Genomic DNA, 16,493 nt, shown 5'->3' with positions numbered 1-16,493 from the left:
AGTCTAGGAGACTGCAGAACATCGATTATGGAAAGAACCTTAGAAATGGTTCATTTCATCCTCATAGCTGAGAAAAACCATGGCCTCAGATGGTTAGCTGACTTGTTCCAAGTTGCAAAGCTCAACTCAGGGGTTTGTTGAAGAATATCCTAATAAACATTGGACTAGAACTGTCTAATGTGTGTGTGTGTGTGTGTGTGTATGAGATATTAAATTATATATATATTATATATTAAATATATATATACACACACTTAGATATATTTAATAACATTTTTTAGGAAAACATGCAATAATATTGAAATAAATTTCTATTACTCTTCTGAGACTGATGGCTTCAGAAATGAAGGTGAGAAAATTAGAGGCAAAGGCATAGCCTTGATTCATTATCTTAAGCGATGCTACAGTCTGAAACTTTGTGTCCTCCCTGAAGTTGTATGTTGAAACCCAAACCCTGAGGTGATGGTTTTGGGCAGTGGGCCCTTTGGGAGGTAAATTGGGCCAGAAGGATAAAGTCCTTATGTAAGTGTTCCTATTTTTAAAAATGCCCATAAAAGGAGGCCTGGGAGATTTCCCTTACCTCCTCTCCCACGTAAGGACAGCAAGAAGTCGGCAGTCTGCAGCCCAGAAGCGGGTCCACACCAGACCCGACAATGATGGCACCCTGATCTTGGGCTTCCAGCTTCCAGAACCGTGAGCAATAAGTTTCTGCTGTTTCTAAATACATCATTTTATGGTCTTTTTACTACAGCAGCCCAAATGGGCTAAGACAACCATGGACAATGCCCTTTCACAGTGGGCAGAGCTTAAGTAGAGGATGCAAGCTCAGGAGGCAGACAAATTAATTCCTATGGTGTGTTTTTGCTTGGTAGCCAAAAAGAATTCCTGTATGTAGAGTACCATACCTTTTTAATTTCAGATTTCAAGTTGCAAGTGTTACTCTGCTGGCTGAAGAGGTTTTTCTTGAATCTCTCTATAACCCTTCTTTTCAAATTGTGGTGCAGAGCTGGAGGAAGCTGCATAAAATGAGAAAATCTTTATCAGCAAGTCATTAGCAATGCATAGCTGACTCCCAGGAAGCATTGCTGAGGGTCAGTCACAGTACTCCCTGCATGGGACTGAATAAGAATTAAAATTTTGCCCTAACTAGAATGACTTGATGTTACCCTTGTTCATTCTACAATCCAACAGAAATATATTACTGTGTTCTCTTTCAAAAGGCTAGTTCTACTTATGTTACTGTTCTTTCATTTTATTGATATTGTTTTTCATAGAATAACTGAATTATATATTAGTCGCACATATGAATTGAGTTGAATTAGCAAATAACAGGCTTGACAAAGAAAGATGCATTCTTTGAGATGCTTGAGCTCTTGTATCATTCCCAGAACCATGCTAAACGCTGTAATTTGATCTTTGTCCTGAAGGACCTGATACTATGGACCAGGAAGCCCATATCTCTATTAACACATCGTCAGAGGCCTGCTTGTCAGCACGTCTGAATGTGCACCTGATCAGAGAGAGTGATCACATGGCATGGACTAATCTTATCAGGAAGAAAGAGAAATGAACTCATATAAATTAGGGCCCAGCCAGGATGACTTATATTTGAGGAGTAAGTAGTAGGAAGTCACATGAAAGAGTGGAGAAGGGATGGAAAAGTATCTGAAGACACCTTTATGCTCTAACAATTCCCTACTGTTACCCAACACAAGTTGCCACCTCTCTAATTCAAACATCAAAGGGTGGTTCAACATAGGCAAATCAAACAATGTAATACATCACATCAAAAAGAGAAAGGACAAAAACCACATGGTCTTCTCAATAGATGCAGAAAAACCATTTGATAAAATTCAATACCCATTTATGATAAAAACTCTCAGCAAAGTGGGTATAGGGGGAATATATCTCAACATTATAAAAGCTAAATATGACAAACCGACAGCCAGCATAGTACTCAACAGTAAAAACCTCAAAAACTTCCCACTAAAATCTGGGACAAGACAAGGCTGCCCACTATCACCACTCCTATTCAACATAGTCTTGGAGTCCTAGCCACAGCAATCAGGCATGAGAGAGAAATAAAAGGGATCGAAATTAGAAAAGAAGAGGTAAAAGTGTCACTATATGCAGAAGATATGATAATATAAATAGAAAAATCTAAAAGGTCCACACAAAAACTACGAGAAATAACTGAAGAATTCAGCAAGGTAGCAGATTATAAGATTAATGTACAAAAATTAGTTACATTTCTTTACACTAATGATGAACCAAAAGGAAAAGAAAGTAAATAAACAATCCCCTTTAAAATAGCACCCAAAGTAATAAAACACCTAGTAATAAAAGTAACCAAGGAGGTGAAAGACTTACACTCGGAAAACTATAAAACACTGATTAAGGAAATTAAAGAAGACTATTTTAATATATTGATTCTTCCAATCCAGGAGCATGGGATGTCTTTCCATTTTTATAAAATAGTCAAACTGCCCAAGGCAATCTACAGATTTAATGCAATCCCTATCAAATTACCTATTACATAGTTCATAGAAGTTGAACAAATCATAATCAAATTTATATGGAACCACAGAAGACCTAGAATTTCCAAAGCATTACTTAAGAAAAAGTAAGAGGATGGAGGAATAACCCTTCCAGACTTCAGATAATCCTATAGAGTTACAGGCATCAAAACAGCATGGTATTGGTACAAAATCAGACATATCGACCAATGGAAAAGAATAAAGAGCTCAGAAATGAACCCACAAACTTTTGGTCAACTCATCTTCGACAAAGGAGGCAAGAATATACAATGGAATAAAGACAGTCTCTTCAGCAAATGGTGTTGGGAATACTGGACAGCAGCCTGTAAATCAATGAAGCTAAAACAATCCCTCACACTATACACAAAAACAAACTCAAAATGGATCAAAGACTTAAACATAAGACAAGACACAGTAAAATACCTAGAAGAAAATATAGGCAAAACATTATCTGATGTACATCTCAAAACTGTTCTCCTATGGCACACTAATCAAGCAACAGAAATGAAAGCAAGAATAAACAAATGGGACCTAATGAAACTTACAAGCTTCTGCACAGCAAAGGAAATCATAAGGAAAACAAAACGACAACCTACAGTATGGGACAAAATTTTTGCAAATGAAACTGACAAAGGCTTGATCTCCAGAATATAGAAGCAACACATATGAATTAATAAGAAAAAAACAAGCAACCCAATCCAAACCTGGGCAAAAGCCCTAAACAAGCGATTCTCCGAGGAAGACATACAAATGATCAATGATCATGAAAAAATGCTCAATATCACTAATTTTCAGAAAAATGTGAATCAAAATTACAATCAGGTATCACCTCACATCAGGAAGAATGGCCATCATTCAACAACGCCCACAAATGACAAATGCTGGAGAAGCTGTGGAGGAAAGGGAACCCTCCTACACTGGTTGTGGGAATGCAGTTTGGTGCAGCCACTGTGGAAAACAGGATGGAGAATCCTCTAAAGACTAGGAATAGACTTACCATATGACCCAGGTCCCGCGCTCCTGGGCATATATCCAGAAGGAAACCTACTTCAGGATGACACCTGCACACCAATGTTCATAGCAGCATTATTTACAATAGCCAAGACATGGAAACAGCCTAAATGTCCATAAATAGATGACTGGATGAAGAACTGTTATATTTATAAAATGGAATACTACTCAGCCTTAAAAACCGACAACATAATGCCATTTCCAGCAACATGGATGCTCCTGGAGAATGTCATTCTAAGTGAAGTAAGCCAGAAAGAGAAATAAAAATACCATATGAGATCTCTCATATGTGGAACCTAAACAACAAACAAAACATAAATACGAAATAGAAATACACTCACAGACATAGAATATAAACTTGTGGTTCCCAAGGGGGTGGGGGGTGGGAAAACATAGACTGGGATTTCAAAATTGTAGATTAGATAAACAGGATTATATACCGTATAGCACAGGGAAATATATACAAGGTCTTATGGTAGCTCACAGAGAAAACAAATGGGACAATGAATATACGCATGTTCACATATAACTGAAAAATTATGCTCTACACTCCAATTTGACAGGATATTGTAAAATGATTATGAATCAATAAAAAAAGGCTAAAGAAACAAAGACAGGATAAGGGAAATCACACAATCTGAACATCACATAGAGAAACAAGTGAAAACCAATGGGAGCCATGTATTTCAAACCTGAGATAATAACAAGTATGCCATTCTATGAATCAAAGGGGCCCCAGATGGAAATGAAAGAGAAAAGGATTTGGAAAATTGAACTGAAGGAATCAGACTAACATTTCCCAAACTGAAGAAAGAATCAGCTTTCCCAATACAGGAAACACAGTGGGATCCAAACAAGATAAACACAAAGAGACCTACAACAAGACATGTTGTCATGAAAAGGACCTAATTTCATGATAAAGAAACGATTCTAAGAGCACCAAAATTAAAAAAAGTCAATCACAAGAGAACCTCCATCAGGCTTTCAGCAGATTTCTCAACACAAACGTTGCAGGCCAAGAAGGGAGTTCACAGAGAGAGACAAATCCCTGAATGCGAAGAACGTGCAATCTAGCATAACCTATGCCACAAGACAATCCTTTAGAATAACCGGAGAGATCAAAAGTTTCACAGACACGCAAACATGGAAAGAATCTTGCAATAAGAAACTTACCCTGCAAGAAAGATTGAGAATTTTAGACCCTGATGAGAAAAGAAGCAGGATGATCTAGAAATGAGAAAATCATCATTGGAAAGGCAATAGCGGCAAGAATTTGCAAAAGAATAAATATAAAGTTGTAAAACACAGCATCAAAATCATTAAGGATGGGAGAGGGAAGCCAGGATATAGAGATTTGTTTCCATTCTTTTCAGGATGTGTTTGAGATTATATAATTCTCTGTTTAAAGACAACAGAGAGAGAAATGGGTTAATGTATTGGAGAATCAGGATGACCATAGACCAAAAGCACACAATGGACTCACAAAAACCAAAGAGAAACCAAGGTAATAAAAAAGGAAATACTCAAAAGGCAGTTAAGGTGTATTTAAGACACAACGACCCAATATCACTGCTAGCAAATATTCTTCACACATGTTAAAACAACAGATTATTACAAAAAAGATGCATGTATAAATGTTCAAAATGTGAATTCATACTAACGAAAAATGTACTAACCCAAATGTCTATTATTATAAGAAGGGATAAATAGTTTCTGATACACTCTTACATGCCATACATAAAGAATGAATGCATGGCATATTAAGCAATATGACCAGTATGAAGGTCATATTCATATAAAGAAGATGTTGCACGCAAAAATAGGACTGAGAGAAAACGGACAGCCAGTAACCTGTGAACTGGGATGGATTTCATGTCTATGAAATTGAGATTTGCATATTCTTGACTTCCAATTCAATGGATTCATAGAATATGTGATCATCAATCTTTGTCTTCTTTCACTTAGAATGGTTTTCAAGTCTGGATATTCATTAACAAAAGGTTACACAAAGTGGAAGGAAATATTCAAAAAAATTTTCTTACACATTATATATTCTCTTCGTACTTATCTAGCAAACATGGTAAAACATTACCACTATGCATTCCTAAAATTTTGAACATTCAAATTTGAATATGTTTCTGCAATCTAATTGCTTGTAAGGGTAAAATAGGATAAAATTCCAAAGTTATTGCCAACACTAAATAAGGAAAACAGGGAGCAATCAAAAGGGCTACAGCAAACGAAAGAGGATCACAAGTTCCAATATCAAGTCTGACTATTTGGGCGACTATAAGTACTGGCTTCACCTCCAAACAGCTTCTCGTCGGAAAGACAGCTAGCTCTGGCCCTTCCCTCTCTAAAGGTGGCAGTTCAGGTAACATGAGATAACGTACCAAGAGCAGTATCTGACATGCAGTGTTCGCAAATGGTTTGCTTCCTTCATTCAACACAAGAGACACACTCCCATGAAGGCTGAGGTGGAAGGGAGCCTCCAAGTCCACAAGTCTCCGTCAGCACAAAAGACGACAGGTGCTTGGTTGTACTTAAAACAACAAATCAATAACAAAACCTTCACCACCATTCCACGGACGCTCCTGAGGGATCTGAAGCCGGGCCCAGGAGCCTGCACTTGCTTCTCCAAGAACTCCATCTGGGCTGCATACACACTGAGCGCTAAAGCCTTAGAAGGAAAAGTCCACAGTCATTGTGCTAAGACATCTAGATGCCTATCTGCTAGTAGGAAAGCTCAGTCTGGCTCAAAGTGGGGCGGGGGCGGGGGGAGCGTCAACTGAGATCTAAAACCAAATGATACTTGAAGAAATCAAGACAGCGATGCTGACTTACCCTTCCTGAAACGCGAACGCTACCATAGCACAATCCATTTGGAAACTTCAGGTTTGAAACATTCCACACCAACACTGCTGCCACTGCATGCTTTTAAGAAAGCTTACTCAGGAGAGCACCACTGGCACCGCGGAAAGTGCTGAAGCTAAGCCATCTGCGGAAAACACAGGCAAGTGCCCGAAACAAGACGATGATCCTGGGTTTGTGCACACACGCCACTGCAAACGCATTCAAGAAAATGGCTGCAACGGGCTTCAACACCTGAAGGAATTGGCGGCTTCACTGTGGGTGGTGAAGGGAAGGCCGCGAGGGGTTCAGCCTGGGGCGGCGGCTCAAGTTCCCGTCCTGGGGGTCACGAAGGGTCACACCGGTGCGCGGCCTCCACGCCCTGTGCCCCTCCCCGTCTCCCATAGCTGAGCGAAGGCTGCCCTGGGAAGCTGTGGAAGTAAAGCCCCAGCAATAGCGGCCAGGTCCTGCCCCAGACTCCTGGCGCGCAGAAGATGGGGCGGCTTGGCGTGGGTCTGGGTCGGCGCTGGAATCAGGGTCGAGGGTCCTAGGCCAAGGCCGCGGCTGCCAACACCTAGGTCGGGTGGGAAGCTGCGTGGGGGTGCGCGGCCTGCACACGGGGTGCGGACAATCACGACACCGTGACCCAGGAGCCTTCCCCGATGTACCAGAGCTCACTGTAGGGCGGCCCACGTCGCACGCCTGCCCGCGGACCATCTCGGAGCACGTGTCTGCCGCCTCCGCGCCGAGGCCGCTACCGCTGCAACCGCTGCTGCCGCCTCCATGGATACCGACGCGGACTCTACCGGCGCCGCCAACGCGCTGGGCTGGCCGCTCCGCGGCCGCCGCTCAGCTCAAGCTGTGCCTCCGAAGGGGACCGCGCCGCTGCCTAAGCAGCCGCCGCCGCTGGCAGGCTGAGGAGGGACAGCGCCGCTAAGAAGAGCCCTGAGCTTCAGGGAACAACTGCATCCTGCCTCCAGCCTGCCTGCCTGCCTGCCTGCCCGATCAAGGTGCGGGCCGGCCGCCCAGGCAGGGGCGTGGGGGAGGAGGGCACCTGGGCGGGGCCGGGCGGCGTGAACGGGGAGTGGCTCCTTCGGCCAGGGGGCGGGGCTGCGCCCTCAGGGCTAGGACAAGTGTGTGAACTGTCATCCACCCAGATTTGTATTCTCGCCTAAAATAGTTCTTACTTCCAAATAAGACCACTTTTCAGAAGAACAGCTCGCCCAGCAGGGGCAGCATGGGCTGAGACGTCCGTGTTCCCCAGGACTGGTTAGGAGCCGGGTTCCAGGTTGAGGGGTGTGTATGCCTAAGTCACCCTCGATGGGGGCTGGCTGAGTCCCCACGTTGTCAGGGCAGGGGAACTGTCCCTCTCGTAAGGTTCAAATGAGCCATCAATGAGGGACAGGAGCCCAGCAGAGAAGCAGACAACTGCTGTGCCCCAGAATCCCGCAGTGCCCCTCCCAAACTGCCTAGTCTCCATCACAGCGTGTACTGGACCACCTCTCCAGCCTTTCCTCCTCACCCCAACTCACATCCTCGAAAACTTCGTGGACAGGACCTGCCTATCACCCCTGCTTCCCCACTGGACAGTGCGCCTTTTCCAGTGTCGGCGTTCAGATTTTCAGGCACTTATGAAAGTTTTGGTTTTGTGAGTGTGTCATTGAGGGGATTGCGGTGAAGAATGGTGCGTTTAAATATCACTATACGAATTCAATGAGGTACATGAGCTGAAAGCATCCATTTCCCGAAGAGGACGGGGCAGAGAATGTGCAGACCGCCAGTGAGGGGACCCAACACTATACCCAGTAAATGATGACTCTCACTTGGACGCCAGTGGTAATGTGTGGCCCTGATTTGCCCCTTATTTTTCAAGGAACTTGGGAACGTCAAAGGTGACATCACCATGGGTCAAATCCTAGACGATGACAGTGATATGCCCAGACTGTCAGACCAGGGGTGCTGGCATGGGGGTTGCAAGGCGACGTGGGAGATCGTGCTTCTGATGTACCTGTCTCCATTTCTCTCAACTTTCCAAGATATGGTTACAGAAAAAGACAGATGGGAACGCAGTTCAGAGCAAAGGGGCGCTTGCCAAGACCAGGTCAGAAAACCCCGATTCCAGACCAGCCCCGACTGTCCCATCCAACAAAGAGCCCCTGACCAAGATCCACCAGAGCGCTCATAAATTGCCTCAAACTGATCCACTGGACAGCTTCAGGCCCCTTGTCGCTGCAGCCCCTCCACAGGCCCCCAGATTCTTTGTGTTTTGTGCTCCCCGTGGAGGCTGGGTGGGCAAGCTTTTGATGCTTCTGGTGGTCCAGCCCGCCCCGGCTTCGCAGGGAGGCGAGAACCCTCCACATCCGGGAACACACACTGGCGGCACCAAAGCAGGGCCGAGTCCAGGAGGGGGTCTCGCACTCATGCATGCGGCACTCACGCCCTCCGCCCACGGAGGGGCCTGCCCGCACAGCAGTCTACACTCTGGCGCGGCAGCACGCCCTCAGCCTGTACCCCGTAGCGCTCATCCACACACCGGGTAGCATCCGGCTCAGCCACGCAGCCCCCACGCGCCAATTCTGCAGCCCGAACAGGCCGAGACACACCTGTGGCAGCAGCAGGCCCCATCGGATCAGCTCACGTCTCCTCCGCTTCACCAATAGCCCCAGCATTCAGGCACCAGAGGTTCAGGGAGACTCTTAGATGAACTCATGTCAGACGCCAGCCTTCTGAAAAAGGCACAAAATTTCCTGAGCGACGGCAACCCGGAAGAGGGACATTGGCCAACCCAGGAAGAACCCCACAGTAACGACGAATTCCAGGCACTGCTGGACATGCTGCGAGGCTCGCCAGGGCCTGAGGAAACCCTTCGGTGGAGCCCAATTCAGGCCTCCTTCCCTGGAATGCCGAGCCAAGGATGAGAAATAAGGACGAGGAACCAGCCACACTCCTAGGGCTCGGCAGCAAGGGCAAGGCGCCCAGACTGCCGGCGCCACTGCGTGGCCTCCCTCAGCCGTGCTGTGCTCCCTGGGTGCCCTCAGGATGCACGGGCACCAGGAGGGGCATCCTCCCTGATGTCAGAAGGGATGCTAGCATGCCAAACTAAAAGAGGACCGCCCAATTCCTCTTGGCTTACAGGTCCATTTGCGGATTCTTTGTGACATTGCCTTGATCCAATAAACCTGGCTTGGAACTCAATGCAAAGCATTTGGCTCTGTTTTGGTCCTCTTGAATTCTGTGCCGCAGCAACCATGCCACTCCTCACAGATTCACATTGTGCCACTTTGCCTGGGACTGAATGGGGAGGGGGTTGGGGGCCCTTGATAAGAAGCCAGCTTCTACTTGCAAACTAGATTCTCTTGGAATCCCTGCAACAATGAAGCTCCGTCGCTGGGATTCTGGGAGCAAGAGAGCTTCCATTAGGGCCAGTACAGGGGAGCACCGTAACACAACTCTCCTAGCACTTTTCTTGCTTCCCAGATTATAGCCAGATTATTATCAGCAGGGCTCAAATTATCCAAGGTGCTGGGCATATTAGGCAGGCAATCAATCTCTCTCTCTCCCTCACGCCATCCATCCCTACCTCCCTCTCTCACTTGTCTCTTTCTGCATCTCTCTTGTTCTCTCTCTCTCTCTCCCCATTCCTTATGGTCTCTTTGCCACAAACACTTACAGCGCACACACAGCCACACAAACACACAAGCATAGTTTGAACCAAGTGCTGGTCTAACTAGGCTCATCCCCAAATGTTGCTGAAGAAGCTCGTAGTCTCCATCTTAGTACACATGGCTGAGTTTCATGAACCAGGGTGGCAAAGGAGTACACTAAAGACGGCCCATTATGTGTTTTGTGTTTCAAGGCTTTGAGGGTTTTGGGCCTAGGCTCAGCTAAAATGTCAGATGGGTTGGTATGTTCCAGCAAAATATTCCTTCCTAGCACAGCTGCGCCACCTTCCTCTAGGACGCTTTGGAATTCCCCTTCTCCTTCTCTTGCTCCTAATCCTCCTTTTTGTCCTCTGCTCCCCCTCCCTTTCCCCTTCCCACTACCCTCCCCCAGACCCCTTCCCTCCCTTCCCCATCCCTCTCCCCACACCCCTCCCTTCCCTCTCCTCCTCCCCAGGTGTTCTATTTTGGAAAACACACCCTCGCTTCCCATCTCTATCCTACTGGGTCCATCTTGGCTGAGGCGGGGTTATCATTGCACTCCCCAGCGTTATTTGAGTTCTCTCACTCTTCTCCCAAGTTGTCATGCCGGGCCCTCCCTTTCAGCTCTGGTTTCTTGCCTGTCATTCCCGGACTCGTGCCTGCCGTCCGGAGAAGGATTGACCGTCTACAGATTCTATGGTTCCATGTGTTTTCACCATCAAACGAGTTTTCCTTGCTTCCCTTTTGGGGGCTCCAGCAGGGAATTTCGCTTGGAAATGCATTCCGTTTGCTTGGGCCAGATTCCCGACAGCAGAGCAACCAATGCCTTTGCGCATGAGTCCTTGGGGCTGCTGGACAGTTTCTGACCTGGGTTGACGTGGGAGATGGCACCAGGCGTGTGAGGGCAGCTCCCCGCTACCCTCCCCCTCTTCCCCTCCCCCTCTTTTCCCCTCCCCCACCCACTGTTGCCACTTGCATTTGGCCTGGCTTCCCTGGGAGAGAGGCTTGCCTAGAGATCTGCTTTGACGTAGCCGGGTGTAGCTGACACGTTTTGGCCTGGATAGGCTTCAGGGGACCGGACCCTCATCAGGCATCTCTAAAAAGGCTTTGAAGATGCTGGCAGACAGGAGGGGCAACCTAGCCATGTTGGGTTCACCCAGGACAAGCCTCGCACTTCGAAGCCGCCTCCTGAGGCCCACCTAGTGTTTTAGTGGGGTCTGCCCCTTTCTTCTGGCACACCCTGGCCCCTGAGGAAGGGGGCGGTCTGCAGATGACAGCTGGAAAAGTTTCCAAAATTTGTGACCGAGGAGCACGACCCGTGTGTCGAATCTTGTGTCCGTCGTCGCATTCAGCTTTCCAATTGGAATGAGCGGGTCCTCAGCATCCTGTCAATGAAATGCTTCAGGCCTGCAATGCAATGAGGTCCATGAAATGCTGAGGGAAGTGGGAAGTAGACAGAAGCTAGGCCCTCCAATCTGGAAAGAACTGTGATGCCGAGCCTAATCACCACTAACACAGGGCCGGGGAACTCCAGGTAGCTCAAACACTGTGTGGAATTTGGAAACGTTTGAAAACCAGACAGTCCTGGAGCCCATTCAGCCCAGGGCACTGAGGATGCCAGGCTTCCAAAGAAAGGTCCTTGCTGTCCTCTGGATTTGCCTTTCAGTCCAAGTCCCCTAAAATGGAAAAATGGGAAACATACAAGTCTCTCAAAGAGGAAAGGTGGGTTGGGATACCGAGGCTGCGATTTCCATAAATAGGGGCTGGGTGTGCCTGATCCATTCATAAGGCCCCTGCTCCTTGGAAACCACATTTGGCCAGCAGCCTCTGTGCAGGGTGGATTTCTCTCCGGCCATGGATTACTCACGCACACCCAAAGGTAAGTAAATATCAGAAGCTGGGCTCTCCTGCTGGCTCATCTGAAATGCATTCCTGCCATTCCAGGGATGTGGATGAGCAGAGAAATGGCCCTCTGAGCCTGCAGGGAGAACTCTTTCTGGGCTCTGTTTAAGGAAGCCATTTGGCGAAATGATTGAGTGAGTGGCTTGAGTAGTTCAATTATTCATTTCATTTTTTAGTATTTATTCATTGATTTCTTTGTCCCTGTTGAAATTGACATGGGAGTGGTAGCCCTGCTGCCCACCCCCAGCCCCTCTGTGAGAAGTCCTGACATGCAGCTGCACAGAAAGCTGCAGCCATTTTCCAAGTCTTCCGATCGCATGCAGCGCATTTTTAATTGACCACGTTAGGGCATTTGAGTTGGTGGTGTTGGTACTTTCTCACTGTGGTTTAGCAGCTCCCTTTTGCCTTGAGTTCTACGGGAACGGGTCCGTTTCTCTGCCGTCCCTGGAAATACTCCACACTCAGAATACCAAAGAAGCACGGCAGGAGCATAGGTTACCTTGACACCAAACTCAACAGTAGTGCTCTGGAGGCACTGATTCCAGAAGCCCTTGACTTGCCTCCCACTCGTCTCCAAAGTAGGGAGTGGAGAGTGGGGGCAGGGGCAGCTGGCGTTGCATGTGGGGGAGGGGATTTCTTAAGGCAAAACCCCCAAGGCGAGCTTACCGTGTGCTCCGAAGCAATCTCACTGGAGCTGGCAAGGAGGAAGGGTGCTTGTGAAGGAAGCATCGCGTGGGGTGCACAAGCCGTGCCTGGCGTCCTTCCTGGAAGACACCTTGACACCCTAGTTTGGCAGCTGGCAGTGGCTAGCGGGGAATTCCTTTGTCGGGAGGGCTGATGTTCTAGAGTTTGAATACACTCCTGGAAATCCAGGTCACCCCGAAACCCGGGAGGTGCTGGACACCACGTCGGGATTTCCACAGGGAGTGTGAACCAGCACAGTCCTATTCCACTGCATCACCGAGTACAAGTGCCCAATAGGACAGGGCTCCATCTATCCAAGCTTTCAACAGAGAAAAATAGCACGCACACAGCCAGTCCAAATGACACATTGATGTCCAGCATGGGGTGCTCATCCTCTGTGGTGTACCAGCCCTGGCGCCGTCAGAATCAGGGTCGGGGCACGAGGGCCGCAATCTGGGTATCCGACACAACCTACACAAAAGTGCCCGTGCTTGGCTTGATTTTCAACTAGTTCAAGAAGCTGTGCAATGGGTGTGTGAGGAGCGGCTAGGCGGGCTCTTCTAGCTGGCCTAAATTTCGAGGTCCGTCCTGCCAGGGGCCATCCAGACATTGCACGGCCGGCAGCCAGCGGCCACGTCCCCTGGGTGGGAACATCTCCCACCCATTTGGAACGTGACCCTGTTGTCCTAGGCTTTCCCAGCTGGTTGGTTCATAGTTCTCTGGGCTGCCGGTGAGTGGGTGGTAGATCCCAAGTACATGAGCCATGTCATCTTTGCAACTTGTCCCAAATGGAAGGCCCAGGGTCTCCCATTTAGCAGGGCTGTGTGTGTGCTTATGTTAGAAAGAAAGGGACGGTCATCTGTGCACTTGGGTCTACTCAGCGCGGGCCTCAAGGACAGAGAAAGCATTCTGTAGTGGCACTAATCGCCACCACCCCGCTCGGCCATTGGTGCAGCCGTACAGATTCCCTCTCCGTCGTTTCCCCCTCTTGTCTTTGGCTGGCCCACGCCCAAGTGGACAGCGGAGAAGGAGGCTGTTTCTGAAGCTAAGTGAAAAGGACTCTCGGCAAGCCCTATTTCAATAGAACCCCTACCCTGGCATCAAGGCCCGAGAGAGCCTGACCCGAGACATGGGCATTCCAGAAAGCAGAATTCAGGTAAATCTCAGTCTCGAGATTCCTGCTTTCTCGGGTTCCGTGTCCAGATGCCACCCGGCCCAAGCCGTGTGAGTCCCAATGCCAGGTCGAGGAGCTGGATGCCGAGACTTAGCCGGATTTAGTCTCTTGTGCGTTGGGAGGGAACCAAAGATAAGCCAGCCAGCATCAGGGAAAAGGGGCGTCCTCTAACGTGAGTCTGTGCCGAACGGTTTGTACGTGGCTTCCGAGCCCAATATGCAATTGTCTACAGACCCTTCGTGGTGGAGGGCACGCTAGGGAGAGGAGCGTCTCCTCCGCTTGGTGCTCCTGGTCTGGGTGCTTGAGGCAAGCCTGGACTACACTCCTGGCTAGGAATGGCTGTCCCTTGGGAGAACAGGGCCAGAGGGAGCTGAGTGGCCCTTGGTCCTACGGGTGTTCAGGAATTGAATCCCAGGGAACGAGGTTGAGTGAGGCTGCTTGTGCCAGGGAGTTCGGAAATTTCTGGCTCATTTCTGAGGCACTATCGGTGCTCAAGTCTTCCTGTCTGGTCAGGAGGGATAGGAGCCCTGAAAGGGGAGAACCTTAGGAGCAGGAGCACTGTGCCTGTGACCTTTCAAGGGGCACTAAGACGCGTAGGCTTCCCTTACTGAAATGACTGGCAGGTTCAACAAACTGCCCACACAGCCCCATCAGAGATGCATAGAAATGGACACACACACGCCCACACCCTCACCGAAACACATACATACCCGATGGCCACACCTCCACCAACCCCAACCCTACCCCCTGCCACCCGGCCGGCCCCCAAGCCTCACACGACCTCACCCGACCTCACTCGGCTGCACCCTACCCTTCACCACGCCGCTCCACTCCACTCCACTCCACTCCACTCCATCCACACCTAACTCTGCATTTGATTCTTGGGTAACGATGAAGGCAGCATGTGGTTTCACTGTTGGAGACAATGACACAGATTTGAACGATGGGGATCGGGTACCTAAGAGCCTCCAGACCTGGAAGTGGCAGGACCTTGCCCTCCTAAGAGTTCCCTGTCAAGGAGTCTTTTCCAGGCAGCATGGGGTTTTCAGGAGTTCGCCCGCCTTCAGGGAATTTTGGACAAGAGCACTCACCTATGCGTGGTGTGTTAGGAAAGGGTGCTGTCCATGGGGCCAGGAGGGAGACAGAGGAACATTCCTCAGGCACTGAGCATGGTCAAAAAGGAGGCACAAAGACTCAAAGGGAGCCAGTGAGAGAAACAACAGAGAGAAATGGACACAGAGACAGAGACAGGGACTGAGAGAGAGGAAAAGAGAAACAAGCATAAACAGGTAGATGGACAGAATCGGAGACTGAGACTAACAGGCCAACAGGGACCATGGCAGGTGACAGGAATGGAAAATGTCAAGTGAGACAGAGAGCTAAGCAGAGAGAGACAGAAACGGATAGCAAGAGAGATGATCAGACAGAGTGGGTCGGGGGAGGAAACGAGGGATATGGAGAGGAGAAGAGAGAGGGAGAATATCAGCAAGCTCCTTCAGACTGACTTTGGGAAAGCAAACATTGTCTCCTGCCTCACGTGTTTTTTTCTTTGGATTCCAGAGGGAGGATGGCAGGGGATATGCTGATTTTCTTCCGTGCAGATAGTGTTTTCTGGAATCCTGTGCAGTTCTTCCGAGGTGAAAGCCATAATCTGTGGCAAGTCCAGTCCCTTTGGGTGCTGAATACTTCCACTGGGGGCACATGGAGCCTAGAGTTTGTCCACTCCTTTGGTTGTCTGTTTGCTGTGTTGAGAATCACTGTGATAGCTCTTGAAATCTGTCCCTAAGCATTTGAGTGACAGGGGTTTTACTCCTTCTATTTAGGTTTGGTTCCAAAACCAACGAAGAAGAAGCCTAAGGCAGAGCCGACCGCCGTCGGGGAACATCTTACAAGACGGGCAATCGCATCCTGTGCACGAGCCTCAGGCTGTGACGCAAGGTGAGTCCCTGGCTTTCCAAAGGCATTTTCCCATTAGGGTTCCTGGAGACAGATTCATCTCTGAACGTGGGTGACAAGTAGTCAGCAGAGAACCCTTAGGAGAGGACACAAGCCTATCTGGGCCTTGCCCTGCTAGTGCTCACACTATGAGCATCATGGCCCTGTTTGGAGGGCGGGGTCTTGCATGGCCAGGAAGCCTTTCAACCCTCTGGTCCTGAAACTGTCCAAAGTGCAGAGTTCCCTTCTCTTATCCACTCACAAAAATTTTCCTCGGCCTCCATAGCAAGATTCGTTCCAGAATTAACCCATCAGGGCTTCAGAACACTCCAGAAAACATGCTGGGAAACCAACCAAAGAGCAAACTGGAGAAACAAGCAAACAAACAGTCAAGCAAGAAATAAAATTTTAAAGTGAATAATTAAAATGTAAAATGGAAACTGTGAGTGTGTGTGTGTGTGTTTGTGTGTGTCTGTGTGGGTGTGTATGTGTGGATGTGTCTGTGTGGGTGGGGGAATGCATTGTGCCTGTGTATACTTCTACATACACATGATAATTCACTATAGACATAGCGATACATATATGTATAAAAACTATATTAGTATCATTAACTATCTTTCTATCATCTATCGATCTATCATCTATCTATGTAGATCTATACCTATGTTTCAATCTCTCTCTCTCTTTACCTCTCACCTATCTATCTCTCTCTCTATCTCTCTCTCTATCTATCTATCCATCTATCTATCTATCTATCCC

Source organism: Camelus bactrianus, chromosome 17 (genome assembly GCF_048773025.1).
Source record: "Camelus bactrianus isolate YW-2024 breed Bactrian camel chromosome 17, ASM4877302v1, whole genome shotgun sequence".
NCBI lineage: Eukaryota > Metazoa > Chordata > Mammalia > Artiodactyla > Camelidae > Camelus > Camelus bactrianus.
Note: the sequence above shows the minus strand (reverse complement) of the source record.